Here is a 20,190-nt window from a genome sequence, read left to right on the forward strand (position 1 = left end):
CCTGAAGTCCCTGGTTCTGGTGACAAGGTAGGAATGCACTTCTGGGATACACAGGACACTTTCTACATATGGTGACACCTTAAAGACTGGGAGACAAAACTGATCAATCTAATACATGAAAATAGAGTTGGGCAAAATTTGACAGAGGAATATAGTTTTTTAAAAACTCATAAAAAGATCTAAACAAAATGCAGATAAGCAATCTATCTCTTAAGGAGTTCAAGGTAATGCTCATAAAGATGTTCACCCAAATCAAGAGAAGAATGCAGAAAAACAGAAAGGATTTCAAAAATGTATAAAAACCATAAAAAATAAATAATCAGAGCTAAAGAATACAATGACTGAAATGAAAAAGACAGGACAAGGAAGTAGTGGCTGACTAGATGATGCAGAAAAGTAGACCAGTGATCTGAAAGACAGGGTAGTGGAAATCACCCAAGATAAACAACAACAACAACAACAAATAGAATTTTTAGAAAATCTAGGAGACTTTGGGAACATCAAGCATGCTAACATTTGCATTTTAGGGGACCCAGGAGAACCAAAAGAAAGAGACAGAAAACTTTTCCAAAAAATAAAGGCTGAAAATTTCCCTGACCTGAAGAAGGAAACAGACATCTAGGTCTAGAAAGTTTGGAAAGTCCCAAATGAGATGAATCCAGTTAGGTCCATGTCAAGACACATAATAATTTAAATGTCCAAAACTAAAGATAGAGACTCCTAAAAGCAGCAAGAGAAATGCAAATCATAATGTACAAGGTAACACCCATAAGACTATCAGCTGATTTTTCAGAAGAAAATTTGCAGGCCTCAATAGAGTGGTATGATATATTCACAGTGCTAAAAGGAAAAACCCTACAACCAAGAATATTCTCTCTGGCAAGGTTATTACTCAGAATTGAATAACAGATTAAAATTTTGCAGACAAACAAGAGTTAAAAGACTTTATTGCCACTAAAGAAGGCTTACAAGAAATATTACAAGGACTTCTTTAAGCAGAAAAGGAAAGGCCATAACTAGAACTAAGAAAACTATTAAAGGAAAAACAAAACAAAACCACTGGCAAAAGCAAGCATATAGTAAGTGGAATGGATCAATCCTTGATACAGCAAGTATAAAGGTTGAAGGATAAAAGTAGTAAAATCAATTATATCTAAAGTAATTAGTTAAGATGTACACAAAATAAAAAGAAAAAGTAAAATACAATGATAAAAACAAAATATGAGGGAGGGGAGACTAAAAATGTAGAGCTTTTAGCATGTGTACAAATATAAGCAACCAGAACTTAATATAGACTGCTATGTACATAGGATGTTATATATGAACCTCATGGTAACCACAGACCAAAATCCTATAATAGATATACAAAAAAATCAAGAGAAAGGAATCGAAATATAGCACTAAAAATAATCAATCAAATCATACAGGAAAAAAACAAGAGAAGAAGAAAGGAATAAAGAACTACAAAAACAACTGGACAACAATTAACAATATGGAAAAAGTACATAAGTATCAGTGATTACTTTAAATATAAATGGAATAAATACCCTAATCAAATGACATATGGTGGTGAATTGATTAAAAAAAAAAAAAACTATATGCTGCCTAAAGAGACTCATTTCATTTCAGACTTAAACATACATACAGACTGAGAGAAGAGATAGAAAAAGGTATTCCAGGAAATGAAAACAAAAGGAAAACTGGGGTAGCAGTAGTTTTATCAGACTAAATAGACTTTAAAGACAGTAGCAAGAGACAAAGAAGGGCATTACCTAGTGATAAAGAGATCGATCCAACAAGAAGATGTAACAACTGTAAACATTTGTGCTCCCAAAGTAAGAATGGCTAAATATATAAAGCAAATAGAAACAGACATAGAGGGGAAAAAACTAACAGTAAGACACTAATAGGAGTCTTTAGCCCTCCACTTACATCAATGGATATATCATTCAGACAGAAAATCAGTGCAGGAACAGTGGCCTTAAATGACACATTAGACCAGATTGACTTCATAGATAGTACAGAACATCCCAGCCAAAAACAACAAAATACATATTGTTTTCTTTTTTCTTTTTAAGATTTTATTTATTCATTAGAGAGAAAGAGAGTACAAGCACAGGCAGAGGGAGAATGGGAAGCAGACTCCCTGCTGATCTGGGAGCCCAACATGGGGCTCAATCACAGGACCTGGAGATCATGACCTGAGCCAAAGCTAGACGCCCAGCCATCTGAGCCACCCAGGTGCCCCAATACACATTCCTTTCAATTGCACATGGTCCAACTGCAGCATAGATCACATATTAAAATATAAATAAGTCTCAATAAATTTAAGAAGATTGAAATCATATCAAGCATATTTTTTTACCATAAGGCATCAAACTAGAAATCAATTTCAAGAAAAAAGCTAGGGGAAAAAATACATGGAAGTTAAACAAAATGCTACTCAACAGCTAATGAGTCAATGTGGAAATCAAAGGAGCAATCAATTGAAAATAGAGAAATCAGAAAAAATCTGAGTCAATTGAAAATTGGAGTCAATTGAAAATAGAAAAACAACATTCAAAATCTGTGTATGGGATGCAGCTAAAGTGATTCTAAGAAGGAAGTTTATGGTGATGTAGTCCTACTACAAGAAGCAAGAAATATCTCAAATAAACAATTTAACCTTACATCTAAAGAAACTAGAAAAAAGAAGAACAAACAAATCTTAACATTAATAGAAGGAAGAAGGTAATGAAAATCACAGTGGAAATAAATAAGAGATAAGAAAACAATAGAAAAATTCAATGACATTAAGGACTTGTTCCTTGAAAAGATAAATAAATTGATAAGTTTTCAAATAGACTCATCAAGAAAAAAGGATATAAGGCCCAAATAAATAAAGTAAAAAAATGAAAAAGAAGTTACATCAAAACTACAGAAATACAAAGATTAAAAGAGACTACTACAAACAGATATAGGCCAACAATTTGAAGAACTGGAAGAAATGTTAAATTCCTAGAAAACTACAATCTTTCAAGTCTTGAATTAGAAAGAAATTAAAAAACTGAATAGAGGGCGCCTGGGTGGCTCAGTGGGTTAAAGCCTGTGCTTTCAGCTCAGGTCATGATCCCAGGGTCCTGGGATCTAGCCCCACATCCGGCTATCTGCTCAGCAGGGAGCCTGCTTCCTCCTCTCTCTGACTGCCTCTCTGCCTACTTGTAATCTCAGTCTGTCAAATAAATAAATAAAATCTTTAAAAAAAAAAAAACTGAATAGACTAGTAATACTAGTAATGAAATTGAATTGGTAACTTAAAAACTCCCAATAAACAAAAGTCTAAGTCACACAGCTTCACAGGTGAATTCCACCAAATATTTAATGAGTAGTTAAAGACAAAGATATTACAGAAAACAAAACTATAGGTCAATATACCTGATTAATAGAGATCCAAAAATCTTCAAAAATTTTTAGGGAACTGAATCCAATGATACATTAAAATGATCATACACCGTGATCAATATGATTTGTTCCAGGGATACAAGGATGGTTCCATTTCTGCAAATCAAAGTGATACTGCACATTAACAAAATGAGGGATAAAAGTTATATGATCATCTCAATAGATGTAGTAAAGACATCTGATAAAATTCAATGTACATTTATAATTAAAAAAAAAACTCTCAACAAAGTGGGTTTGGAGACAACATATCTTAACATATTTAAGACTTTATGTGGCAAAGTGACAGCTAACAGAGTAATCAATAAAAATCTTGTTTCACTCAAAAGCTTTTAGCTTTTCATCTAAGACCAAAAACAAAACAAGCATGCCTGCTCTCACCACATTTATTCAGCATAATACTGTAATTTTAGTCACAGCAATCAGACAAAAGAAATGAAATAAAGGTACCCATTGGTAACAAAGAAGCAAAAATTGTTATTATGTGCAGATAAAAGGACTATAGGTAGAAAACCCTAAAAATAACTAGACTAGAAGTAATAAATGAATTTAGGAAAGTTGCAGAATAAAAATTAATGTATAGAAATCAGATGTATTTCTACATACTAATAACAAACTATCAGAAAAAGAAATTAAGAAAGCATTCTCATTTAATTGCATCAAAAAGAATAAAATACCTAGGAATCAATTTAACAAAGGAGGTGAAATACCAGTACTCTGAAAGCTATAAAACATTGATGAAAGAAATTGAAGATGACACAAATAAATGAAAAAGTATTTTATGCTCATAAGTTGGAAGAATTCAGTTTTGTTTTGTTTTTTAAGTAAGTTCCACACCCATCATGGAGCCCAACATTGGGCTTGAATTCATAACCCTGAGATCAAGACCTGAGCTGAGATCAAGAGTTGGAGGCTTAATTGACTGAACCAACCAGGTGTTCCATAACTTGGAAGAATTCATGTTGTTTTTACTAGGGGCACCTGGGTGGCTCAGTTGGTTAAGTGGCTACCTTCAGCTCAGGTCATGATCCCAGGGTCCTGGGAATGAGTCCCACATCGGGATTCCTGCTCTGTGGGGAGTCTGCTTCTCCTTCTGCCTCTCTTTCTTCACATGAATGAATAAATAAAAATCTTTTTTTAAAAAAATGTCATTACTATCCAAAACAATCTACAGATTGAATGCAATCTTTATCAAAATACCAATGGCATTTTTTTTACAGAATTAAAACAAATTATAGAGAAAAACCGAAGGTATCATTTTCCCTGATCTCAAACGATACTATAAAGCTATAGTAACCAAAAAAGTATGGTATGGAACAAGAGCAGACACAGAGACTAATGGAACAAAATAAACAGCCTAGAATTAATTCTAGTATTTCTATGGTCAATTAATCTATGACTAAGGACGTAAGACATATAATGGGGAAAAGACAGTCTTCAATACATGGTGTTTCAATAAACTGGACAGGTACAGGAAAAAGAACAAAATGGAACCACTTTCTTACACCATATACAAAAATAAATTCAAAATGCACTAAAAACCTAAATGTAAGACCTAGAATGATAAAACTCTTGAAAGAAAACATAGGCAGTAAACTCTTAGACATCAGTCTTAGCAATATTTGTTTTAGATATCACATATAAGTGATAGCACACTTTCTCTGGCTTAACTCAGTATAATAGCCTGAAGGTCCAACCCTGTTGACCAAAATGGTAGAATTTCCTTCTTTTCATGGCTATTTTTCCATTGTATATTTCCAATGTGTATTTACATTTCCATATATATTTCCATTGTATACTTCCACTACACCTTTTTTATTCATTCAACTATTGGTGGACACTTAAGTTGTTTCCATATCTTAGCTATTGTAAATGATGCTGCCATGAACATGGGAGTGCAGATCTTTTCAAGTTAGTGTTTTTATTTTCTTTGCATATATAGCCAGAAGTGAGATTGCTGGATCATATGGCAGTTTCATTTTTAATTTTCTGAGAAAATTCCATACTGTTTTCAATAGTGGCTATACTAATTTATGTTCCCACCAGTAATGCACAAGGATTCTCTTTTCTCAGAGCCTCACCAATATTTTTTTTAAATCTCTTGTCTTCCTGACAGTGGTCATTCTGACAGGTATAAGGTGATATTGTGATTTTGGTTTGCCTTTTTTTTTTAATTAAAACATTTTAAATTTTTTTTAGCAGTTTCAGATTTACAGAAAACAGATTAGTTTGCATTTTCATCATCAGTAGCGATATTCAGCATCATATCATGTACCTGTGGGCCATTTAGATGTATTCTTTTAAAAGATGTCTATTAGTTCCTCTGCCCATTTTTAATTGAATTGTTTTTTAATTGCTATTGAATTGTATGAACTTTTATATATTTTAGATACTAACCCCTTATCTAATGCAGTTTGCAAATGATAGGGACTCCATTCAATCTACAGATGGCATTATATAGTATGGGCATTTTACAGTGTTCTTCTGATCCATAAACATGGGATATCTTTCCATTTATTTGCATCTTATTCAATTTTTTTGTCAAAGTCTTGTAGTTTTGTTGTATGGTATTTTACTTGGATGAATTTATTCCTAACTATTTTATTATGCTATAGTGGATGGGCTAGTTTTCTTTGTTTTTCTGATGTTTTGTTGTTTGTGTGTAGAAACACCACGGATTTCTGTATGTTGGTATTATATTCTGCAACTTCCCTGAAATTGTTGAACAGCTTTTTGGTTGAGTAAATAGAATAGCCATAAGATCATATCTGGACGTAGTGACAATTTTACTTCTTTCTCTCCGATTTACATGCCTTTCATTTCTTCATTTTGCCTGATCACTCTAGCTAGCACTCCAATGCTATATTTAATAAGAATGATGAGAGAGGACAGCCCTGTCTGTATCTAATCTTAGAGGAAAGTTTACAATCTTTCTCCATTGAGAATGGTGATGACTGTGGGCTTGTCGTATATGGCATTTATTGGTTGAGGTATATTCTTTGCATATCCAATTTGCTGAGGGTTTTTATCATGAAAGGATGTTGAATTTTGTCAAATGCTTTTTCTGCATCTATTTAGATGATGATATGATTTTTGTTTCATTCTATTAATATGGTTTATCTGATTTATTGATTTGTGCATGTTGAACCATCCTTGCAAATTGAGGGATAAATCCCACTTGATCATGATGTATGATCCTTTTAATGTGCTGGTGAATTCAATTTCCTAATATTTTGTTGAAAACTTTTACATCTATATTCATCAGGGATATTGGTGTTAGAGTAATATTGGCCTCGTAAAATGAGTTTGGGTATGTTCTCTTCTATTTTTTAGAAGTGTTTAAGAAGGATTAGTATTTGTCATTTTTTAAATGTTTGGTGAAATTTACTAGTAAAACCAGAACCTGGGCTTTTCTGTGTAGGGAGGGTTTTGATTACTGATTCAATCTCCTTACTTGTTATTATTCTATTCAGAATTTCTATTTCTTCCTGATTCAGTCTTGGTAGATTGTATGTTTCTAGGATTTATCCATTTGTTGCAAGTGGTCCATTTTTTTGACCTATATCTGTTTATAGCCATCTCATGATTCTACAGATTTTTGTATTAATATTTGTAATATACCTCTTTCATTTCTTATTTTATTTGAGTAGTCTCTCATTTTCTTGGTGTAGATAAAGGTTTGTCAATTTTGCTTCCATTCAAAAAAACAGCTCTTAGTTTTGCTGATCTTTTCTATTGTCTTTTAGTCTCTATTTCATTTATCTGCCCTTAAATGTATTTCCTGCACTCTGTTATCTTTGAGCTTAGTTGGTTTTATTTTTCTAATTTCTTGATGGATAAAGTTAGATAGTTTATTTGAGAACTTCTTATTTTCTTAATCTGCATTTATCACTATAAACTACACTCTAAGAACTATTGTTGCTATATCCCATAGGTTTGGGTATGCTATGTTTCCATTTTCATTTACTTCAAAATATTTTATGATTTTCCTTTGTATTATTCTTTGACCATTGGTTTTCAGAGTATGTTTAGTTTCCACAAACTTGTAAATTTTTCTGGTTTTTCTCATATTGATTTTTTTCTTTAAATTCCAGTTGCTTAATATACAGTATAATATTAGTTTCACATGTACAATATAGTGATTCAACCCTTCCATACAACACCTGGTGCTCACCACAAGTGCCCTCCTTAATCCCCATTACCCATTTCACCCATCCCCCCCATTCACCTCCCCTCTGGTAACTATTAGTTTGTTCTCTATAGTTAAGATTCTGTTTTTTGGTTTGCTTCTTCCTCTCTCTCTCTTTTTTTTTCCCTTTTGCTCATTTGTTTTGTTTCTTAAATTCCACATATGAGTGAAATCATATGGTATTTGTTTTTCTCTGACAGACTTATGTCATTTAGCGTCATACTCTCTAGTTCCATTCAAGTTGTTACAAATGGCAAGATTTCATTCTTTTTATGGCTTAGTAATATTCCATTGCCTATATATACCACCTCTTCTTTATTCATTCATCAGTCAATGGACACTTGGACTGTTTCCATAATTGATTATTGTTGATAATGCTGCTATAAACATCAGGGTGCATGTATCCCTTTGAATTAGTATTTTTGTATGCTTTGGGTAAATACCTAGTATTGCCATTGCTGAATCACGGGGTAGTTCTATTTTTAACTTTTTGAGGAACCTCCATATAGTTTTCCAGAGTGGCTGCACCAGTTTGTAAATCCATGAACAATGCAAGAAGTTTTCCTTTCTCCACATCCTCACCAACACCTGTTGTTTCTTGTGTTGTTGATTTTAGCCATTCTGAGAGGTGTGAAATGATACCTTGTTGTAGTTTTGATTTGCATTTCCCTGATGTTCAGTGATTTTGAATATCTTTTCATGTGTCTGTAGCCTTCTGTATATCTTCTCTGGAAAAATATCTATTCATGTCTTCTGCCCATTTTTTAATTGGATAATTCACTTTTGGGGTGTTCAGTTTTATAAATTACTTATATATTTTGGATACTAACCCTTTATCAGATATGCCATTTGCAAATATCTAATCCCATTCTGTAGGTTGCCTTTTAGTTTTGTTAATTGTTTCCCTTGCTGTGTGGAAGAGTTTTTTTGCATGTGTTTTTGTTTTTGTTTATTTGGGGTGTTTTGTTTTGTTTTTTATGGTCAGTTAGCCAGCATATAGCCATAGCCATCTTAAGTTTTTGATGTAGTGTTCAACGATTCATTAGTTGCATATAACACCCAGTCCTCTTCACAACACGTGCTTTATTTTGATGTAGTACCAATATATTTTTGCTTTTGTTTTTCTTGCCTCGGGAGACATGTCTAGAAAGAAGTTGCTATGGCTGAGGTCAAAGAGATTTCTGTCTGTGTTCTCTTCCAGGATCTTTATGGTTTCAGGTCTCACATTTAGGTCTTTAATCCATTCTGAATTTTTTTGTGTGCATGGTGTAAGAAAGTGGTCTAGTTTCATTGTTTTGCACATGGCTGTCCAGTTTTCCCAACAGCATTTGTTGAAGAGACCATCTTTTTCCCATCACATATTTTTCCCTGCTTTATTGAAGATTACCCATATAGCTGTGGGTTCATTTCTGGGTTTTCTATTCTGTTCCATTGATCTATGTACCTATTTTTGTGCCAATGCCATACTGTTTCAGTCACTGCAACTTTGTAATTTAACTTGAAGTCCAGAATTGTGATATCTCCCTTTTTGCTTTTATTTTTCAAGATTGCTTTGTCTATTTGATCTTTTGTTGTTCCATACAAAATTTAGGATTGCTTGTTCTAGCTCTGTAAAATATGCTTTTGCAATTTTGATAGGGATTGCATTAAATGTGTATATTGCTTTCAGTAGTATAGACATTTTAACAATATTTGTTCTTCCAATCCATGAGCATAGAATGTCTTTCCATTTCTTTGCATCATCTTCAATTTCTTTCATCATAGTTTTATGGTTTTCTTTCACCTCTTTGGTTAGGTTTATCCCTAGGTATCTTACAGTTGTGGGTACAATTATAAATAAATTTTCTGCCCCCTTTTCTCCCTCTTCTTCTGGGACTTCTATAATATGAATGTTGTTATGTTTGATGGAGTCACTGAGTTCCCTAAATCTATTCTTGTGTTGCATACTTTTTTTACTCTTTTGTTCAGCTTCATTATTTTACATTATTTTGTCTTCTAGGTCAGTAATTCATCCCTCTACTTCTTCCAGCCTGCTGTTCATTGCATCAAGTGTGTTTCCAATCTCCTTTATTGCATTCTTCATCTCTTATTCTTTTTAGCTCTGTGGTAAGGGTCTCACTGATGTCTTCTATTTTTTTCTCAAGTCCAGTGAGTTCCTTATGATTATTGTTTTAAATTCTCCAGCAGCCATGTTACTTATATCTGTTTCATTAGATCTCCAGCCATGGCATTATCTTCCTTTTTCACTTGGGATAATTTCTCCATCTTGGTATTTTGTATAAGTCCCTGCCTTCTTCTGTATGTTAGAAAAGCCAGTTATGTCTCCTGCTCCTAAAAGTAATGGCCTTATGAAGAATAGATCATGTAGTGCCCAGGGCCTGGTGCTTCGGGAAGTGTCTCCAGTGTGTACTATGTGTGCTCTGCTGTTTTGTTTTGGCTGCTCTAGCCTTCAGGCCAGTTGTCTACAGAGGTTCTCCTTGCCTGCTGTGGCTAGTGTTTGATCCCCCTGGCCTGAATGTGGTGGGTATTAACTAGGTGTACTCTGGTCTTCTTGTAAAATGAGACCTGACACCAACTCTACCAGAACTGAGGCTCTCCAGAGCTCTGTGGTCATGAGATATGGTGTGGGCAGGAGTTTGTGCTGGTCTTCTGAGGGAGGAGCCCACTGTGCTCATACTAAGGCACTTGACTAAGAAAGGCAGTTCCTCCAGAGCACAAGAAGGGTGGAGCTTGGTATCAGCAAGTTGGGCAGCCACTGTGGACACTGCTTCCCACAGGTGGCTCTGTATGTATCTGAAGGGTAGGGGGGGAAATGGCACCAAACAGCAATTTTGTTCCTGGAGAGGCTTCTTCTGAATGCTGCCTCTCAGGGAAGTGCTCCTAGAATAGTGAATAATCTCTCCCACTGTGTGCTACAGGCATTTTTCAGATTATTGATTCCACGCATTCTGCCTCTAGGTTTTTTGCCTGTCTTCTCTCCAGGAGCAGGGAAGTGCCCTCCTGGTTCTACCCCAGCCAAGCCCACTGACCTTTAAGATGGGCTTTAGAGACCTGGTGTTGGCAAGCGTCTGCACTGGTCTTCTAAGGGAAGGGCCCACCATGCTGGGACTGAGAGAAGTTTGACTGAGAAGGGCAGTCCCACCAGAGCACAGGGTGGTGGGACTTGGTATATGTAAAGTGAGCAGCCTGTGTCAGTGCTGTGTTGCCTCCCACCTGTGGCTCTGGTTTATGCTGAGGGGTAGGGGAGGGAAATGCTACCAACCAGCTTTGCTATCCCTAGAGAGGTATCTTTGTGAATGCTGCCTCCAGAGATGCTCTCTGAGACAAGCAAATAATCTCTTCCCTGTGAGCCCCAGGCATTCTTCAGATCACTGTTCCCAAGCTGTCTGACCCCAGGTTGTTTGCCTATCTTCTCTCCAGGAGCAGGGCAGTACCCTCTAGGCTCTGTCCCATCCAAGAGCATTGACCTTCAACACTTCAGGCTGTAAGCCCTGCTGGTTGCAAGAACTTATGGTATTTAGCCCCTCTTATTTTCCAAGTCACTGGCTCTGGGAAAACCATCTTCTTTGCATTCTTCTGTGTGCTCCTCTTTCTCTCACCCTCCTACTTGCCCACAGCCCCTCCCCTCTGTGCACCCACAATCCATTTCTTCCCTAAACCATGTCTCCATACTTCCTACATTCCTCAATGTGGCCTCTTCTCTCCTTGTAGTTGTGGAATTTGTTCTGTCAGTTCTCAGGCTAATTTCTGGAGTATTTAGGATATTTTAATAGTTATCTAGTTCATGGGTAGAGATAAACCTAAGGTCCTACTTCACTACCATATTCTAAAACTGTTCTTAGCTCCCACTTTAAAGAAGTGAAAACCCCAGGGCTATTTTGACTAAAGGTATAGTTTCAGAGTGCCTGGGTAGCTCAGTCAGTTGAGTATCCAACTCTTGATTTCAGCTCATGTCATGATCTTGGAATTGTGGGTCAAACCCCACATCAGGCTCCACACTCAGTGCAGAGTCTGCTTCAGCTGCTTTCTCCCTTTCCCTCTGCCTCTCCCCCTGCTTGCTCTCTCTCTCTCTAAATAAATAAGTAAATAAAAAAAATTTTTAAGGCACAGTTTCAATACATCCTTAAAAAGGAAGTAAAGTCATAAGACTTATTACCTACAAATTTCAGAAATGGGGTAGAGGATGTAATGAGCTGGGAGAAGGGTAGTCCTCTATCCCACGCCATGAGCAAGCAAGAACTAGAGAGCAAAGTAGCAAGCACCTGCTATAACTTGGAAGGGTGGTAGTCACTAATTTTTTTGTGGGCTCAAATATTGGTGATTATTTTTTTTAAAGATTTTATTTATTTATTTGACAGAGATCACAAGTAGACAGAGAGGAAGGCAAAGCGAGGAGGGGGAGCAGAACAGAGAGCCTGATGCAGGGCTCAATCCCAGGACCCTGGATCATGACCTGAGCTAAAGGCAGAGGCTCAACCCACTGAGCCACCCAGGTGCCCCAAATCTAGGTGATTATTTTAAAAGGTACCCTTGGAAAAGCAAAGCAGGGACTTGTGGTAGGAATCATAATCTTGGGTTCTTATCTAAATGCCCAGACACTAGGTGTGAACAGGGCTTTCACACTGTCAGTGCCTAAGTAGCAACTCAAAATAGCTTTTTTTTTTTTCCATCACAATTGATCCCATAATGCCCAGGTATTAGCCTTTGGGAAAATCATGAGTACTGTCTGGGTGGTGGGGATATTAAAAGCCAGTGGCAGGGTTTTAGTCAGCCAGCACATGAGACATTTGAGCAAAACAAAAATGCCACTCAATAATAGCAATAGGTGCACCTGGGTGGTAGTTGGTTAAGTGTCCAACCCTCAATTTTGTCTCAGTTCATGATCTCAGGGTCATGAGATCAAGCCTGGTATTGGGTTCCAAAATTCTCTTCCCTCACCTTCTGCCTGTCCCCCCAGCTCACATGCACACACATGCATACACGCTCTCTAAAAAAATACATATATATTAAAATAATAGTTATAGGCAAATGGTAGTCTAAAATCCTGTCTATAACTATCTCCCCCATTTGTTAAGATCCAGTCAAGAAAATAAACTTAAAGCCCTTGAATAAGGTTAAAATAGATATTTGATCAAAAACTTGGGTGAGACTATAGAATTCTTGTACCTGTTGGCCATCTTTTGTAAGTTTGCCTGAATTTTTCCAGAATTATTAATATAAATGCAGCCAGTGGTGCCCTTTACAGGATATACACCTTCCTTAGCCAATAAGTAATCTAAAGATAATTATCCAAAATGATCTCTGTGGAAAAATTATGTAATTGTTGCTTTGAAGCTAGGCTTTGATGTAACAGCCCAATATTTAACCAGGGTGGCTGACAAGTTGGTGTTTGCCTTAATTTGTTTTCTTCTTTATTTCTTGCTTTCTTTTCTTCCTTTTTTTTTTTTTTAAAGTAGGCTCTACACCCAATGTGGGTATTAAACTCATAATGGGGCTTAAACTCATAACCCTGAGATCACAAGTCAGGTGGTCTGGCATATAAGCTAGCCAGGCATCTGTGGTTTCTTCTTTCTAACTGAAATATAGTTAACAAACAGTGTTATATTAGTTTCAGGTGTACAATATAGTGATTGGACAATTCTATGCATACTCAGTATATACCACCTTAATAATTTTTTGTTGCATGTTCACTGTGGGGATACCTAGCCCAGTTCCCATGAGGAATAGTTGCAGACCTACTGCCAACACAATGAGGATAAATATCACACACTTTTGACAGGAGGGGGCAGAAAGAGAGCTGGATTGGGCGTCCTGTTCAGTGATTTGTAAGGGTAGTCCCAGGAAGACTAAAGTGTAGTTGGTATGAACAGTTAGGACCCTCTGGGGGCCAGCAAAGAGGCAAATGCATTGGAGATTGATTGAGTCATCCACTAAGGCTACTATACATTAGCATTTCAGCTGGAATTTTCATATCAAGTGGGTAAGCATGGTTCACCAGCAGCATAGTAGGCTTGTATTTCTCTAGCGGGCCAGGACTATCTGTAAACAAGAGGGCCATACTTAACCACAAATCCCTAATCCAAGTTGCCAATGAATATTGGAAGGCAAGATGATTGACATTTCCAATTTCCAATTAAGGGGACTTAAAATTTGGGGGGAAAGTGTAAATAATATTGTCCCATTAGATGAAGGTATCAGATTCTCCAATGATAAAAATCATAGGTACTATGATTGGTGGGTGGTAGTGGTAGCCATATGATCTAGAGTTTAAAGTGGCAAGTGCCTGTGGCAGCAAGGAAGTCCATTTAGGAGTCCATTTACCACTCTGAAACTTAAGAAGCAAGAATTTTAGAACACCATGGCTTTTAATAATGCCAGAGGCCTGTGTCTGGTATGGGAGATGAAAGTCCCATTGAATTCCTGGAGGACAGCCTGGTGCTATGTTATATTGGCAGTAAAATGAAATCCTTGATCTGAGTCAATGTCAAGAGGGTCAAATGGGGGCCCTTAGAAAAGAAGGAGATTATCTGCTCCATAGAGGTGTTACTTTGGGCATAGTAAGCAGTAGGGCAGTAAAAGTATCTGCATATGTAATAGCAAAGCAGGCAGTGCCCACAGAAGAAGGAAGTGGGCATATGAAGTTAACCTGTCAATAGCTAAAAGGGTAAGGGGAGAGCCCTCACAGAAGTGAGGCATGATGCAACAGTTTCCAATGTTTGGTTTGGGAGCATAATTTGCAATTTAAAACCATGGATTTTGCAAGAGCTGTGTAAGAAGCCTGTCCCTGTGGCAGGTCCAGGCCAGTGTGCTAGTAGCTTTCCCATAACCCTAAGAGAGATGGAAGTATTTAGCCAAGGAATAAGGTTTTAGAAGTGATTAGTAAGAAAGGCCAGAATTGTGGACTTGAGGATTGATTGAGAGGGGAGAAGCTGTGGTTTTCGTGGTATGGGATGGAACTGATGGAATTGGTATTTGAGAGTCCCAAATGGGTCTTAGTTGTGACTGGTGTCCAGGCAGTGCATCTCCAAAGTGAGGCACTCCAAAAGAGAAATACTTGAATGTGAAAGTTGTCCTGCTGCCAGTGGCCCAAGCAAACTTCTACCCTGGTAGCAACCACTCATGAATCATAAAAATATGGACAAGAGGCTTGTCATAGACAATGGTGTGCACAATCATTTGTGCCACCCCAAAATCAGTTAACAGAGGTTACCTTGACTTGCTATCTTTGATAAGCCTGGCACTGCTGCTGGCAGGATGTTTTACTGCCACTCTCCCAGGGGGTAGTATTGCCAACCGTGAAGTACACAGATTCCTTTCCTCACTCCATCAGCCCTTTCTAGGGAAGAGCCCAGGTCACTAGAGGCTTGGGCAATTCCTGTGAGCAGGGGCCTGAAGACTATGGAAGCCATATCTTCCTGTAATTTGCAAAAACCTACCATGGCAGGTTTAGCCCATTCCAGGAGGTACCATTTCCATGTTAGCAAGGAGGTGGTCATGGCTATGCCAAACCACTGTTAAGAGGCATTCCTTATCCATGACATGGCATAATGGGAATATGGTTACATAGGAGAATAAGCTCCATTCCATGGGGATTTCTGTTTCTTACAAAGCCCAATAAATAGCCAGAATTTGACATTCTATGGTGGCTGTAGAAAGAAGCCATCTGGTCCAGATGTCCATAAACAACCAAGAGAAGCCATCTTTAGTCTATAGACTCCAAAACTTTCCATGGAGGCCCGTGCTTTAACCCAGAAGGAAGGTCTAGGAAAACCAGGAGGAGGACTTGATGAATTTGTATGCCAACTGCAAAACTTGTTGTTGAACTTCTCCCCAGTAAAATGTGGAGACTTTGTGCATGACTGCATAAATAGGCTCAGGAATGATGGATAAGTATGGTATGTGTTGTTGCCAAAATGTGAAAAGCTTCAGACATACTGAACTTGCAATAGCATGGTAGGAGGTTGGATGGTTAATAATTAATGTTTAACTACAAGCAAAATTTCTCATCCTCTAGAGGACCAATTAATACCCAGAAAGTTGGGGCACCTCGGTGGCTCAGTGGGTTAGAGCCTCTGCCTTCGGCTCAGGTCATGATCTCAGGGTCCTGGGATCGAGCCCCACATCGGGCTCTCTGCTGAGCAGGGAGCCTGTTTCCTCCTCTCTCTCTCTCTCTGCCTGCCTCTCTGCCTGCTTGTGATTTCTCTCTCTGTGTGTCAAATAAATAAAATCTTTAAAAAAAAAAAAAATACCCAGAAAGTTAACATTTGTGGCTGACCCTTGAATTTTATGGGAGCAATAGCCCAACTTCTATGTTGCGGATGGGTCATCTGCTGTATTAGGGCCTCACACACCATATCTTCCAAGAGACTCTGGCTTAGAATGTCATTGGTAGAGTACCAAAGAGTACAAGGGGACATTGTAAGGGCGTCCAGGTCTTGCCAGCCAAGACTGTGGTCAAGAGCCAAACTGTTATGATAGCCCATTAGCAGCCAAGTAAAGGTATATGCAGTGCCTCCAAACATGAAAGCAAACTGTGGCTGGGACCCACTGGTGACTGATACTGAATAGAATGTATTAGCTAGACTCACCACAGTAAAATAGTCCTCCCTGGAGCCCTTCAGAGGTCTTCAATTAACTGGACAGTGTTGAGAATGGGAGCTTTAATAGGGGGCACCTGAGCATTTAAATTTCCATAGTGAACTGTAAATCTCCTCTCAGTAGTAGAGGGCTTTAATACTACCAAAATGGGGGAACTGAAAGAAGAAATGATGTATTATGATGTATTTAAGGACCCCCTCATTTAGTAAACCTTGAATTTTGGGTGACAGTTTCTCAATCCCCTAATGTAAGTGATATTGAGTGGTATTTCTAATGGGCTCCTAATGTGCACCTCCCACCAGGAAGGTCAGGAATTTGGATTTGTTTTAAATGGCATGGCTGTGAATCAAGACATCTATAATTATAAGAGGAAAGGATAGGGCCAAAGGGGCCACTGCCACTGAAAGATTTTAAATACAGATTGTTCAAATAGTGACGTCCAATGAAAGTTGAATTTCTTCTAGTACTAGTACCCTACCTGTTATGCCTTGTAATTTAAAGGGTTCCACGCAACTTGTGTTTGGAGGGGGATCCTGGGAAGCCCTGTAATGTGGCTTTCCATGTCAATGAGAGCTGTAAAATGTTTGTTCTGTGTGTCCTAATAATTAAAGAAGTGTATGGGCAATTATCCTCTGCAGGAGGGACATACTCTGGAGAACTGTTGGTCCTGAGGGAAAGGGCCTTGGTGGCTACCACTCTCAAAATTTTGGGTATGGGATCCTTGAGCCCACTGCTGGGACTGGGGCCTTTGAGAGGTGATGGCATTTGCTTGTTGAATGGGGCAGAAGGTCTCTAGAAGAACTCGGAGTGCCTGAGCAAAGGTTTCTAACATATATGTGGGCTTTCAGAAGTTAAGTCATTAGAAACCCCTCATCTCCAGAGCTGCTGGTGTAGGGAACCCTATTGATTATCTCATGAAAGAAGGGGCTGGATCAAAGTGCTGCCCCTTGGTGGGGACCAATGAGGAGCCTGACAACTCCCGTATGTCCCAGGGTCCCTCCATTGGTTCTTGGCTGAGGGACAACCGGGCTCATTTGCCTTTACTGGCAAACAAGATTTGGGCTATGGGAAAATTCTCTTTTTCATGTATAACTACAGCATTGATGTAATCTAATGCCTGTTGTACTATATCTGACATTCCCATGGATTGCAATGGCCTTATAGTTAGAGCGAGTGTGCATTAAAAAGAACTCCTTAGATTTGGGGCAGAATCTATGTTAGAAATGGTCAGGGGATCTGTGGGAGCAGGGTGGTCAACAAAATGATATAGCCATAGAACCATTTCAATTTTATGTAAAAGGAGACCTGCTTCATCTAGGATTTTCTGCTCACAGTAAGCCTTACCTGTAATAACCATATTGGATGGATCTGGTCTGGTGCCAAGTCATAAAAACCCAAGTCAGGGGAGGCAGACCTTCTTCCTTCTTATCCCTATGAGTTTTGGAGATTTGGGGGTGGGGAGAGAAGTCTCTTTCTCAGAGTCCATCCTCTCTTTTATTTTCTCTGTGTCTTCTGTCTCAGCTCCATACATTCAGGAGCACTCTCACTGTGGCAACAAGCTCAGGGGCTTCCCTCAAGAATCTCTAATAAAATGTGTCTTCAATATCTCAGAGGTTTTAACAAACTCCCAATGTGGGGGTCTCTGGCCAAACTGGCCAACTGACACATCTTGGCAACATTGGAGCCAGATCCAAAGATCCATAAAAGCCAATCCATGAACATCATACCATCAGCTTTGTTCTTTCTCAGAACTACTTCAGGGGTTTTGTGGTTCCATATACATTTTGGGGTTATTTGTTCTAGTTCTGTGAAAGTGTCATCAGAATTTTGATAGAGATTGCATTTAATATATAGATGACTTTAGGTAGTAAGGACACTTTAACAATGTTGATTCTTCTAATCCATGAGCAGAGAATATCTTTCCATTTATTTGTGTCTTCCTCAGTTTCTCTCATCTCTGTCTTAGAATTTTCAGGATACAGGTTTTGCACCACCTTAGTTAAATTGATTACTAGGTATTTGTTCTTTTTGATGCAACTGTAGGTGGAATTTTTTCAATATTTATTTCTGATAGTTCATATTAGTATAATTTTCCATTTTTTAAATTTTTTTAAATTAACATATAATGTATTATTATCCCCAGGGGTACAGGTCTGTGAATCACCAGGTTTACACACTTCACAGCATTCACCTATAGCACATACCTTCCCCAATGTCCATAACCCAACCACCCTCTCCATAAGCCCCACCCCACAGCAACCCTCAGTTTGGTTTGTGAGATTAAGAGTCTCTTATGGTTTGTCTCCCTCCTGATCCCATCTTGTTTCATTTTTTCCCTTCCCTACCCCCCCAAATCCCCCACTTTGCCTCTCAACTTCCTCATATCAGGGAGATCATATGATAATTGTCTTCCTCTGATTGGCTTATTTCGCTCAGCATAATACCCTCTAGTTCCATCCACATCGTTGCAAATGGCAAGATTTCGTTTCTTTTGATGGCTACATAGTATTCCATTGTATATATATACCACTTCTTCTTCATCCATTCACCTGTTGATGGACATCTAGGTTCTTTCCATAGTTTGGCTATTGTGGACATTGCTGCTATAAACATTCAGGTGCATGTGCCCCTTCAGATCACTACATTCGCATCTTTAAGGTAAATACCCAGTAGTATGATTGCTGGGTCATAGGGTAGCTCTATTTTCAGCTTTTTGAGGAACCTCCATGCTGTCTTCCAGAGTGGCTGCACCAGCTTGCATTCCCACAAACAGTGTAGGAGGGTTCCCCTTTCTCCACATTGCCGCCAGCATCTGTCGTTTCCTGACTTGTTAATTTTAGCCATTCTGACTGGTGTGAGGTGATATCTCATTGTGGTTTTGATTTGTATTTACCTGATGCCGAGTGATGGGGCACTTTTTCATGTGTCTGTTGGCCATCTGGATGTCTTCTTTGCAGAAATGTCTGTTCATGTCCTCTGCTCATTTCCTGATTGGATTAGTCTTTCTTTGGGTGTTGAGATTGATAAATTCTTCATAGATTTTGGATACTAGCCCTTTACCTGATATGTCGTTTCCAAATATCTTCTCCCATTCTGTCAGTTGTCTTTTGGTTTTGTTGACTATTTCCTTTGCTGTGAAAAAGCGTTTGATCTTGATGAAGTCCCAATAGTTCATTTTTGCCCTTGCTTCCCTTACCTTTGGCGATGTTTCTAGGAAGCTGCTGCTGCGGTTGAGGTCAAAGAGGTTGCTGCCTGTGTTCTCCTCAAGGATTTTGATGGATTCCTGTCTCACATTGAGGTCCTTCATCCATTTTGAGTCTATTTTCATGTGTGGTGTAAGCAAATGTTCCAGTTTCATTGTTCTGCATGTGGCTGTCCAATTTTCCCAACACCATTTGGTGAAGAGACTGTCTTTTTTCCATTGGACATTCTTTCCTGCTTTGTCAAAGATTAGTTGACTATAGAGTTGAGGGTCTATTTCTGGGCTCTCTATTCTGTTCCATTGATCTATGTGTCTGTTTTTGTGCCAGTACCATGCTGTCTTGATGACGACAGCTTTGTAATAGAGCTTGAAGTCTGGAATTGTGATGCCACCAACTTTGGCTTTCTTTTTCAACATTCCTCTGGCTATTCAAGGTCTTTTCTTGTTCCACATAAATTTTAGGATTATTTGTTCCATTTCTTTGAAAAAAAAAATGGATGGTATTTTGATAAGGATTGCATTAAACATATAGATTGCTTTAGGTAGCATTGACATTTTCACAATATTTGTTCTTCCAATCCATGAGCATGAAACATTTTTCCATTCCTCTGTGTCTTCCTCAATTTCTTTCATGAGTACTTTATAGTTTTCTGAGTACAGATACCTTGCCTCTTTGGTTAGGTTTATTCCTAGGTATCTTATGGTTTTGGGGGCAATTGTAAATGGGATCGACTCCTTAATTTCTCTTCTTCTGTCTTGTTGT

Source organism: Enhydra lutris, unplaced genomic scaffold (genome assembly GCF_002288905.1).
Source record: "Enhydra lutris kenyoni isolate GAN:26980312 unplaced genomic scaffold, ASM228890v2 scaffoldscaffold28, whole genome shotgun sequence".
Taxonomy (NCBI): domain Eukaryota; kingdom Metazoa; phylum Chordata; class Mammalia; order Carnivora; family Mustelidae; genus Enhydra; species Enhydra lutris.